The following is a 12795-nucleotide window of genomic DNA, read 5'->3' as shown; positions in this document are numbered from 1 at the left end:
ACATGTATCCATTTATACTCACATGAGGCAAGTGCTTTGAAAGTTTCTGCATCTTAGCTATTTCTTTCTGTTCTTTTTGTGCCAGTATTGGGGCTTGAACTCAGAACCTTGCATTATCACTTTTTCACTTTACCACTTGGCAATGCCTGCAGCCTGATTTTTGCTGGTTAATTGGGGATAAGAGTTTCTTAAGTTTTGTCTATTCGAGCTGGCTTTGAACTGTGATCTTTTGATCCCAGCTTCCCGAGAAAATTACAGATAGTATTCTAGGTGAAGTGCACTGGCACCTGATTTACATTTGGCTATTTCTAACATTGAATCAGCTAGAATCAGAGTTCAGAATTTTCGTACCGAAGGGATGCACTCAAGTCTTGTCCATCTGGTTGATTTTATTTGGTTTTTGTATTTTTAAGGAAGGGGAGGCAATCCTAAGATCATCCTTAGGTTTATTCCCAGAAGAAAAAAATGCTGTTAAGGTCATAATTGAATTATTAATTCTAGTAAAACAGTCAGTGGATGAAAAACAAGCCCTGGACAAAGTACAGCAGATACCAAGCTCAGACTTCCAGTTGTCCTCTCCCAATGCAGTTACATGGACAGTGTTCGATTCTCTCAGCAAGTGTTCATGACCATGTGTATGGTCTATTGCTAGCCAGGGAAGCTCAGATAAGCCTTGGTGTCCATTGTTTTTATGGATTGGTCACATAGCTGTGGCTGACCTTAGTGTCCAGCTTCTCGGAGGGTCAGACTGATACACACACACTGCCTGGGTCCAGGCCCCAAATATAGATGGTATAGACTATTTACTCTGCTCTAGTTATTTTTGTAAACTAAACATTATTGGGTAAAATATTCCACCAGTCTTCAGGAACCAAGCAAGGTCCAAACCTCTCTTTGGAATGAAATGGGTATGGATAACCAACACCTGCTGAGTTAGTTGTTCCCCCCAGTATTATTTAAAAGTAAACACACATATCCTAAGCCTTATATATCTATAATATCTATATGTATATATATATTTTTTGGGGGGGGGCCAGTCATGGGGCCTGACCTCTGGGCCTGTGCTCTGTCCCTCAGCTCTTCAGCTCAAGGCTACCGCTCTGCCACTTGAGCCATAGCGCCACTTCCAGCTTTTTCTGCTTATGTGGTGCTGAGGAATCGAACCCAGGGCCTCATGCATGCAAGGCAAGCGCTCTACCACTGAGCCATCTTCCCAGCCCTCTATATGTATATATCTTTAAGTAGTTGTACAAAGGTGTTGCTATTTAATAAAGCAGTTTATGAATACAATGCATCTTGATCACTATCACCTCTTTCAACCTCTCACCCATCCTTCCTGACCCATTCCTTCTGTCACTTGTCTTAATTCTTGTAAGATATACATTGAATTGGGGATTTCTTATTAAAGGTTAGTTTGGGGCTCAGTGCCTGTAATCTCCACTAATCAGAAGGCTGAGCTCTGAGGATTGTGGTTCAAAGCCAGCCCAGTCAGGAAAGTCTGTGAGACTCTTATCTCCAACTAAGTACCAAAAAAGCCAGAAGTGAGGTTTTGGCTCAAGTTGGTAGAGCACTAGCCTAGAGTAAAAAAAGTTCAGGAACATCACTGAAGCCCTGAATTCATGCCCAAGATAGGCAAACAAAAGTTTGAGCAACTTTTCCCGCTTTTGGTAAGGCATGGGCCTTTCAATTTACTATAGTCAATATCCTACATTGTGAGTTTTCCACTTTATTACAGACCTTCGGAACTACAGCATTCCATTACATGACTCTCTGACTTGACTATACATAATTTAGAAACTAAAAGACTAAACTAAAATTTAGGCTCAGTAAAGAAAAGATCATCATCCTTCACTTGTTCAGTTTGTCCTATATTTCTGTAAGCCGGTTTTCTGCACTGTGCTAGTCAACATTTCTTTGGAATAAACTGTTATTTTGAGTATACTGTCATCTGAAAAAAAATTAGAACCAAAAGGCTCCTCTGAAGCAGTTGAATATATTTTTTTAATGCCTGGAGAACTATTGCAATGAAGAAAACTATGTACCATCTATTTTTAAAAAATTTAATTGTATATACTAATTGTACAAAGGGGTTTCATTATAATATTTCCATATACATACCTATTACTCTTACTCCTCCAGCCTCTCATTATTTTACTGCTCCTAGTGGTTTTCATTATGTTGTTTGCATGTATATATATTTATATAAACCAAGTATTATATATATCCTCTCTCTGTCTCTGCCTCTCTGCCTGTCTTTCTCTGTCTCTCTCTTTAAATTATATTCACTCCTCCATTACCCTCTCCCTTCCTCTCTCCCTTCCACTGGATCCCTCCAATAGTCCTCCTTTTTATATTCATGCCATACTACTTCTACTGCTATTAGGCCTAGGTTCCACATTTGATAAGAAGCAATATTTGTATTGCTGCTATTGTATTTGTATGCAATGTTTGTCTTTCTGAGCTTAGCTTCCCTTGATCAACATGATGATCTTTATGTGGCATAATTTCATTTCTCTTTATGGATGAGTAATATTCCATGGTGTATATGTACCACAATATACTTATCCATCCTCAGTTGTTAGTCACCCCGGCTGAGTCATAGCCTGACTATTGTGACTACTACTCCATAAACACGAGTGTGCATGTATCTCTATTGGAAGTTAACTTACATTTCCTCCAGATATCTGCCTGAGAGTGGCAGAGTGGTGCCGTGAGCCATCTATTTTTTTTCTAAGCTTACTCATCTCTTAATCGTTGTAAGGGACCTCCACCAGAATTAATGGAATATTCTGTTTTCTTTTCTTTTAATAGGATTTTATTTAAACATCATGAAGATATGTCAGGTTTTTAACTAGTCTTAGATCGCAGTTTTTGTTGGGATTTTCCCCAAGTACTCCCCCATAACAAATAAAAGTGAGTTCCAGATTTTTTAAAAAATGCTATACATTTAGGAATTTTTATAAATAAATATTCCTTGGAAAATATGTACACAACAGTTTCTGTATTTTGTTAGGGGAGTCGGATGAAGTCTTACTTTTCTATCACTTGGAATGTTCTGCCCACCATATTCCAGGAAGGACTTTCAAGACACACACCAATATAGAGGCTCCTCAAGATTTCACCTTGTCTAGGAGCTATAACCAAGCCTGAACATTCTCATAGCAGTGCAGGCTAGAACATTCCAAGATTCTTAGTCTCTGTACAAATAGAGTGAGGAAAGGTCTTGAAAATATTTTAGCAAATTAATACATCTCGAATATTTTTAGCCTGTGTCTAATATTCGTCTTGCTCACTAATAAACTGGTAGTTTCACCAGTTAAGTTCCTGATACTTAATTATATTTGCTTGTGAAGCCTGACAGAGATGGGGCCAAACAGCGGCTGCCTTGGAATGTAGCCTTACCAAAATAGCACCTGCTAGTGCTCTCCTGAGATAAGAGATTAACAGAGAATTGTTTAAAGTGGAAGCGTAAGCTGATAGCCGTTTTCATGATGCAATTGCAGCTAGTAAATTATTTCAAAGGGAATTTACAGGACAGAATAGGAGAAACCCTAGGTCTCCTTGGCATAGGCTGAAATTTTCTTAATAGAGATCCGGAAACACAACAAATCAAAGAAAGCTCGGACAAATGGGATTGCATGAAGTTGCAGAGCTTCTGCATGGCAAAGGGCATAGCTAACAAGATCAATAGAAAGCCCACATATTGGGAGAAGATCTTCACTAGCCATACAACGGACAAGGTTCTCATATCTAAAATATATATACCTGGAACTCATAAAATTAAATCCCCCTACAACAAATCCTCACAGAAACAACTGCCAATAAATAAGTGGGCTAAAGACTTAAAGAGAAATGTCTCTGAAGAGGAAATAAGAATGGCCATTAGACATATGAAGAAATGCTCAACCTGTCTAGCCATAAAAGAAATGCAAATCAAAACAACATTGAGATTCCACCTCACCCTAGTTAGAATGGCTATAATCAAGACCTCTAGTAACAACAGATGCTGGAGGGGATGTGGCCAAAAGGGAACCCTACTGCATTGTTGGTGGGAGTATAAACTTGTTCAACCACTTTGGAAAGCAGTATGGAGGTTCCTCAAAAGATTCCACATAGGAAATGGCACTGTGGCTCAAGTGGTAGAATGCTTGCCTTAAGCTGAAGAGCTGAGGGACAGCGCCCAGGCCCAAAGTTCAAGCCCCATGACAAAACAAAAACAAAAACAAGATTCCACATAGAACTCCCCTATGACCCAGCAATCCCACTTTTGGGCATTTACCCAAATGATCACAAACAAGACCATACTAAATCCACCAGACAACTATGTTTATTGCAGCAAATTATTTACTATAGCTAGATATGGAACCAACCCAAATGCCCCTAAGTAGATGAATGGATCAAGAAAAAAAAATATATATATATGAATCCTATGCCTCCATCAGAAAGAATGACATTGCCCCATTTGTTAGGAAATGAAAAGACTTGGTAAAATTATATTAAGTGAAGTAAGCTAGGTTCAAAGAAACATAGGTCCCATGGTTTCCCTTATTTGCAATAACTAGTATATGTCTGGGACAAGTAGAAAAGGTCAAAAACTATATACATATGACCAGATAAGATGAAGTTAAGTGAAATGAACCCCAAGATAGGGACACAAGTGGTTTTTTTTCTTTCTTGCTATTATTTATTTATAAGGTACCATGTGATTTTTTTGTTGCTTTGTATGTCCCTCCCCCATGGTATAACCCCTGTTTTCACTGTATTTGATGTTGGTATAATTTGTGGAGGGGAAGGGAAAAAACAAAATGTTTAAATAGGGATACAGGTTGGCCCATTGCAACAATGAGATGCACAAGATACTACGTTGAAAACAAACTTTACAATTTAGGCGGGGGGGGGGGGGGGGAGAGGGGGAGTGTAGTTTTGGAGGTGGGAGGGAAGGGATGGTAGGGGAAAAACAAAGGAGGAGGCAACGATGCTTGTTAAGAAATGTACTCATTACCTTGCTCATGTAACTGTAACCCCTCTGTATAGTATTTTCACAATAAAAAACTTATTAAAAATGCCATATGTTTATTTTAGTGTTTTTTTGTTTGTTTTTCAGTTGTGGGGCTTGAACTCTGGGCCTGGGCACTGTCCCTCAGCCCTTCAGCTCAAGGCTAGCACTCTACCAGAAACCTTCCCATTTTCTGGTGGTTTTTTGGAGGTAAGAGTCTCACGAACTTTCCTGCCTGGTCTGGCTTTGAACAGCAATCCTCAGATGTCAGTCTCCTCAGTAGCTAGGATTATAGACATGAGCCACCAACACCCAGATTATTTTAGATTTCTATTGATAGTGTAGATCATGCCTTGAGACAGAAAACATTCTGTCCTCAGTCCCAAGCGTGAGCTATCATTAAAATGTCAGTCTGTAGTATTATTTGTATTTTTAAATTCCATGGTCATTATAGAGCAAAGGGAAATTTTAGCAGTGAGTTGATGACTTTTTATATCCTCTCTTCCTTCCTCTCTTTTGTCCTTCTCTTCTACCCCCAGCTGTCAAGTCCTTTTCTTTCCTCCTTCCCTACCTCTCTACCTTCCTTCCTTTCTTCCTTCCTTCCCTCCTTCTTTCCTTCCTTCTTTCCTTCCTTCTTTCCTTCCTTCCTTCCTTCCTTCCTTCCTTCCTTCCTTCCTTCCTTCCTTCCTTCCTTCCTTCCTTCCTTCCTTCCTTCCTTCCTTCCTTCCTTCCATAGACAGGGTCTTACTACCTTGCCAACGCTGAATTCGTGATCCTACTATGTCAGCTGCCCAGGTAGCTGATTTTATAGATGCATGCCACCATGTTTAGCTTAACTCTGTTGTTCCAGTTTTCATAGGTTATGAAGTCAGGATCCATAAAAGAGTATAACTTATACTTTATAAAATATATATGGTCATAATGCAATAAGGCATAATGAAAAACTAGTATCTGCAATATAAGGGTTGGCATACAGAAGATAATCTGACTTCGTATTTTTTTCATATATCTATGAACACAAAATTGTGTTAATATTAGATATAGGGCCAAGAGTGGTGGGTATACCTATAATCCTAGTTATATGCATAGAGTGATTCATATTCAGATCAATCTAGGCAATAATGGGACATCCTATCAGAAAAGATCCAAGGAACAAAAGCTGAAGGCATAAGCTCTTGTGCTAGAGTGACAACCTAGCAAGTGTGAGATCTTAAGTACTGTCAGAAAGGGAGGGGGAGGGAGAGAGAGAGAGAGAATTCTCCCTCCAAGTACTTCTAGGGCTTCTTTGCCTGCTCAGACAAGACTCAAACTGAAAGAAGAATGTGATGAGAATTGTGTATAAAAATATAGTTGGCAAGGGAGGAGGGAAATTGCTTTGCTAGGGAAAGAGCCCTTTTATGTTCAGGCAGAAACTATAGAAGGCACTGACATGCTGGGTAGGATTTCTCCACCATTTGAAGAACTGTCATAAAATGCATTAGTTGGTAAGAGAGCCAAACTCCTTTTGGACCCCTCCTTCACATGTTCCCTTCAGGCAGTGAGGAAGCTGTGCTGCTTCTGCTGGTGGCTTCCCGCCTGACAATGGGATGAAAGGATTTACTGTTTTAAATTATATTAGAGTGAAATCTTGATCAGTAGAGCATATTGACTTCATTTGAAAACTGTTTTAAAGGATTTTATTTCAGGGACGTGACCGGTATATTCTTCTGATCTTGAAAGGTTTCTGGTATAAGGCTCACTGGTGAGTGAGACCAAAGACTAAAAAGGATGAAATACAATAGGCTTCGAAATTCTCTTTCCAGCTCCAGTACTTTGAATTCTTCTACTAAACAGAGGGGCTGTGATGTGTCTCTTAAAAAAATTTCTTTCTTTGTTGCTTTGTATATCCATCCCCCACGGTATAGCCCCTGCTTTTACTGTATTTGATGTTGGTATAATTTGTGGAGGGGAAGGGAAAAAACAAATCGTTTAAATAGGGATATAGGTGGACCCATTGCAACAATGAGATGTAGAAGTTGTTATGTCAAAAATGAACTTTACAACTTTGGTGGGGGGGAGGAGGGGAGGAAGACTGGGTGGGGAGAGGATGGGAAGGGATGGGAAGGGGAAACAAAGGAGGAGGCAACAATGCTTGATAAGAAATGTGCTCATTATCTTGCTCATGTAATTGTAACCCCTCTGTACAGTATTTTCACAATAAAAAAATTTCTTAAGTAAGAAAAAGTGTCAGCATTTTTAGTTTTTAAAAAATAATGATGTAGGTGCAGCATGTAGAAACTCTCAGTTCATCTTTAGATTAGCCCATCTCTCTCTCTCTCTCTCTATCTGTCATTCCTGTTTTACATTTCATCACTTTATGAAGCACATCCCTTTATAAAATAATGATATTATGTTTATGTGTTTTCAAGAAAAATATACTTATCTGTAATAACATATACTGCATATGTATATAAGGTAATATACTATATAGGTGTGTATATATATATCATATACACAATTGTATATATCATATACCCAATTGAGACAGGTGATTTATGAGATTAATGTTACCTCAGGGTTATTTTAGGGACAAACCACTGCATAGCCTGAAGAACCAGTTTAATAAGCCAGAGTGAAGCATGTGGCAAAACCACAAACTTCAATATCCCTCCATCTCTATCATCTTCACTCTTGCCCTGTGGCACTAGGTACAATGCCTAGCATGTTGTTATTAAGAGCTCAATAAACATTGTAGTTTGAATAACTCCATAAGAGGAATGTATGAATATGATAGTTGGTGTAGACAATGCATCATCTCATCTGATTTTCAAACTCTGAAATAGGAACCATTTTTATTTGTTTTATTAATGAAGAAAGTTGGTTTGTGAGTTGCTGTAACAGAGTCATACACCACAGGAGGACGCGGAAGGTTAAGTTTTTTAACTTTCTGCTGTACCAACTGGCTTTTGCCATATTAGTGTGAATACTTTTACTTTTCTCTTTTTAAAGATGAAAGAGAAGTTCAAAGTCCTCTGTGAGTGTGCTTTTTTAAAAAAAAATGGAGTGGTTTTGCTGTCATAGCTCAGTGACTGGTACATAAAAGGTATTGAATAGATTTTTAAATGGATGGGTTGAATGCTCTGGATTGAGAGAGCAGATCTGATGTTTTTTAAAGCAAACATTTCCAAATGAAAAAGAGAGAGAAGGAAAGCTTGGATATTTTTATTCATTTTTGAAAAGCTTTTTGCCTACACAGGAAGGAAAAAAAAAACTTGGGAACTTGAGGCGGGGGCTCTGACATGCATGTCAGTGGTTGGTGATAGGTCCAATTATACCGTGCATTCTAACAATGACACCAACTTATTTTCTTTTCATTTTCTCCTCAGTTTTCTGTGCTAAGTTTAGATTTTTGTAAGATTAAACTGTGCTTGAAGCAATTTCTAAGGAAACCTCTCAGGTCATCAACTTAAGTTGATAATTAGAAAGTCACGTTGTGTAAATGAAGTGATACTGGCTGAGTGCCTCAGGAGAAAGCTGGGAAGCGGCAGTTCCTGCCGTGTCAGTTGTGGGGCCTGCTTGCTCTGCTCCTTTGCCAGCAGCTTCCTGGGAAACAGCGTTCTAGGATTCCCAGGGATGTTCAAGGTCACTATGTTGTCAGTTCTCAAAACTGATGTATTATAGTCACTCAATACCTTCTTCCCCAGAAAGCACAAACTCTGTGATAAGTTAACAAATAAATGAACAGCACATAGGATGATACTTCTACAAATAAGGAGTTAGTAAATAGATAAAATAATAAGTGATAATGAACTTAATAGAATTCCTGGCATATAGCTATCACTTGAAAGTACTCACCATTACAATGGTTGCCACCTATCTTTGATTTCTCCTTTAAGCAGTTATATCTTATAAAATTTCCTCTCTGATATGTCATACATTATACATATATATTTCTAGGTAATATTATGTATGCTGTTTTTTATTTTGGTCATATGGGGGTTTGAACTCAGGATCTTGAGGCTTAGGTAGGTAGTCTATTATTTGAGCCATACCTCCTGTCATTTTCATACTGGTTAGTTTTAAGACAGATCTTGCTTTTTGCCTGTGATCACCTGGACTGTTTTTTTTTTTTTTCTGGTGTCCACTTCCAGAGTAGCTAGGATGACAGACTTGACCCATTGGCACCAAGCGTACTCTATGGTTTTAACAAATCCTTATGTTTTAAAAGCATAATGAGAGACTGTAATGTATATTGAAATACCAGAAGGTGATCTCTGTAGTTTGACATGAAGTCCTGAGATCTTCAGGGAGAGTATGGGCCTGAGCCTAGGGGCCAGAAGACACACACACACACACACACACACACACACACACACACTCTTTCTCTCTCTTTGTGTCTCTGATTATATATATATATATATATATATATATATATATATATATATATATATCAGCACTAGAAAGAGTTCTCTAAATGGCTTCATTGGCTTAAGTCAGCTCCCAAGCATGAGGTCTGCAAGGCGTTCTAAATAAATCTCCCACTTACTGTAGCTATCTCCACTTATAGTGATGGCCCACTCTCTGATTTGTTCAGGCAATGGCACTAGGCATGAATGAAGTTACTATCTTCTGTTGCCTGAACTAGGCCCTGAGAGGAGGCTCGAGCTGGGACAGCTTCTTTACAGGTTTTGTTTTTGTTTAGGGATTATAGAAAAAAACAAAAACCTTGGCTCCAACCAGCCCAGTTCTTGAAATGAAAAGAATGCCTCTAGGTCCCCCTCCCCTTAATTTAACCCGCCTTCATTGTTTTGTTAAAGACTGACCGATTAAACAGGTAGCCAGTAATCCGGCTCATGCTGGCATGCTGGCTGGCATGCTGGCGACATCCCTAGTTTACTATAAACTCCGCCTTTTCACATGTATATGTTAAACTCCACTAAACTCCTTTGTGTATGTTTACCTGAAGCCCGCTTTACTGTTGAATTTGTGAGTCATTTAAACCCAAAATGATAGGCTGGTTTAAACAGACATTATGTGACAAAGTGTAACCTCACTGGCCACCTGCATGTGGTCTGGTATGACTGTGCAATTTTTTGGGTGTGTGACAATTGACAATCTCATTGGTCGCCTATGTGACCAGGCTTCACCTTGTGATTTTTGCCTTTAAAAACCTAAGCACGTGGGCCGCTCAGGGTCGCAGTATCAGCTCCCGAGCCTGTGCTGCGGCCCTGGCCGGTCAGTGTAGGAACTTTCTCAATAAAGTTGCTTCTTTAATATCAACTTTGTTGCTGTGGGCTCTGTCACTCCAGACGACTAGGTGGGCTTGCCTGCCTGAGTAGGGGTCTTCCTACTATAGCCCAATCATACTAATCCTTCATTAAACTGTAGTGGGTTCCTTATAGTGGTGGGAGGAAAAATTCACCCTACCCTCAGTGCCATAAGCTAAGGAGGAACACATCTGTATTCATGCATTGTTTTTCTTCACAATGTCAAATCACTACACTTGGCACATATACATAGCAATTCAGCGTTAGGCAAAAAAGTATTAGTAATATTCTATTATACTCTCAAAATGTCTTTGTTTTGTTGGGCAGCAGTGGCTTATACTTACAATGCTAACTACTTGACATTGGAAGGATCACAATTCCAGACCAACCTGGGCAAAACATGATCAAGAGACCACATCTCAACAGAAAAAGCAAGGTGTAGTGTTATATACCTGCCATCTCAGGTAATATGGCAGATGTAGATAGAATCAAAATCTTGGCTTGCCTGGACAAAATGTGAAGCCATACCTCAAAAGTAATTGGAGTAAAAAAGGCTGGAGGCATGTCTCCAGCACTGTAGGACTGGCCTGGCAAGTGCAAAGGTCTGAGTTCAAATCCGTACACTACCTGAAAAATTATCTTGTTTTTTTGTACTTGATGAAATAATCAGCCTCTCTCCCACCGGTCCTTGGGTTTGAACTGGGGGCATGGGCACTGTCCCTGATCTTCTTTGCTTAACAATAGCATTCTACCACTGGAGCCACAGCTCTACTTCTGGCCTATTGATGTTTAATTAGAGATAAGAATCTCATAGACTTTCCTGTCAGGGCCAGCTTTGAAGTGTAATCCTCAGATCCCAGTCTCCTGAGTAGCTAGGATTACAGACCTGAGCCTCTGGCACCTGGTTCTAAACAACCTTTTGAAACTCCGCCCAATTTAGAGGCATAGAGTGATTTGAGAGAGAATATTTAGCCAAACAGGTTTTAATGTCTAGTTTTTAAATAAGGAGAAGAAATCCACAAATGTTTTCAAGACAAAAACTAAATTCTGAGCTTTACCCATTAAGTAAAATCCTTCCATCTCCTCAAAAAATAATCAAACTTGTAAGTTTCCTCTAAGTCTTTAGGAATTTATTATTATTATTATTATTTTGTATAATGCTTTCTGTGAAAAGTCTAATGAACTTGATCATGGAATTCATTGCCAGTTTTGAGTTTACTGTGAAGTTGTCCTCAAGTCTGTGTACATGTCAGAACTCTGGATACTTTTTTAAAAAAAGTTGCCAGATCCTAAATGCAGACCTCCTGAAGTAGCTTCTTTTGGGAGATCACAAAAATGCCATGATTTTCTGACCTCCTCCCACAGGCAGACTGTAGGATAGAGGTGGGGCAGCCCTCCAGGACATGCCATGAAGACCTAGGCAGAATACTGGAAGAGAATGGTTCTTGACTGTTCTGTGTCTGACACTGAAATGACTAAAAGTAGCACTTTAAAGGAAGGTTAGCGGAAGGCTCTCAGTAGAGTCAAGTTTTCAAAGGCCAGATGCAATACAGAGCCCACAGAGGAGGAAGCAGGGCAGGTGCTGGGGTTTTAGACACAGCCTGGGGTACCTGAATAGTTGTACAAATGCCAGAGTCAAGTTTTGACAGGAACTTTTTCATTATTTTTTTCTTATTTTTTTAAAAATTATTATCTTGAAGCAGTTGTACCAAGGAGTTGCCATTCAACAAATCAGTTTATGAATATAATATATCTTGATTAATATCACCCTTTTTAACATTCTCACCCAGCTCTCCCCTACCCATCCCTTTCCTTTGCTTTTCTTAATTTTGTCGGATATACATTGGATTCTTGTTGCATTTCCTCCTCTTCTCCTTTTCATTTGTTTACCCCTCTCCCCTTGACCCAACCATACCCCTTTGAGTACCCAACTGCTCGTGTTTTATTTTGCTGAACTTTGATTTTGGCTTTCTAAGGAATGACATTAAGCTCTTCCTTGAATCTACCATATTACAGTTAATACCTTTGTATACGCTCACATACCACCCAATGTTCTTACTTGTGAGTTTGTAAGCTAAATCTAGCTTCCACATATAAAGAAAAACATGGGTTCTTTGTCTCGGTGGAACTGACTTATTTCACTTGACATAATATTTCCAAGTCTTTCCATTATGCACAAATGGTACAATATTATTTTTTTTTACAAATGGTTCAATATTTTTCTAATGGCTGAGTAAAATTCCCTTTTGTATGTATGTATGTATGTGTGTGTGTATGTGTGTATGTATCTATCTATTTATCTATGACATTTTCTTGATCTATTCATCCATTGCAGGGCATCTGGGATGATTCTATTCCTTGGCTATGGTGAATAGTGCCACAACAAACATAATTGTGCTGGTGGCTTTATTGTATCCCAGTTTGTAATCTTTTGGGTAAATGCCCAGGAATGGAATTACTGGATCGCAGAGTAATTCTATGTTTAATTTTTTCAGGAACCTTCATACTGCTTTCTAGAGTGGTTAAACAAATTTATACTCCTACTACGCTTAT

Source organism: Dipodomys spectabilis, unplaced genomic scaffold (assembly GCF_019054845.1).
Source record: "Dipodomys spectabilis isolate Male_0828 unplaced genomic scaffold, ASM1905484v1 ptg000043l, whole genome shotgun sequence".
NCBI lineage: Eukaryota > Metazoa > Chordata > Mammalia > Rodentia > Heteromyidae > Dipodomys > Dipodomys spectabilis.
Note: the sequence above shows the minus strand (reverse complement) of the source record.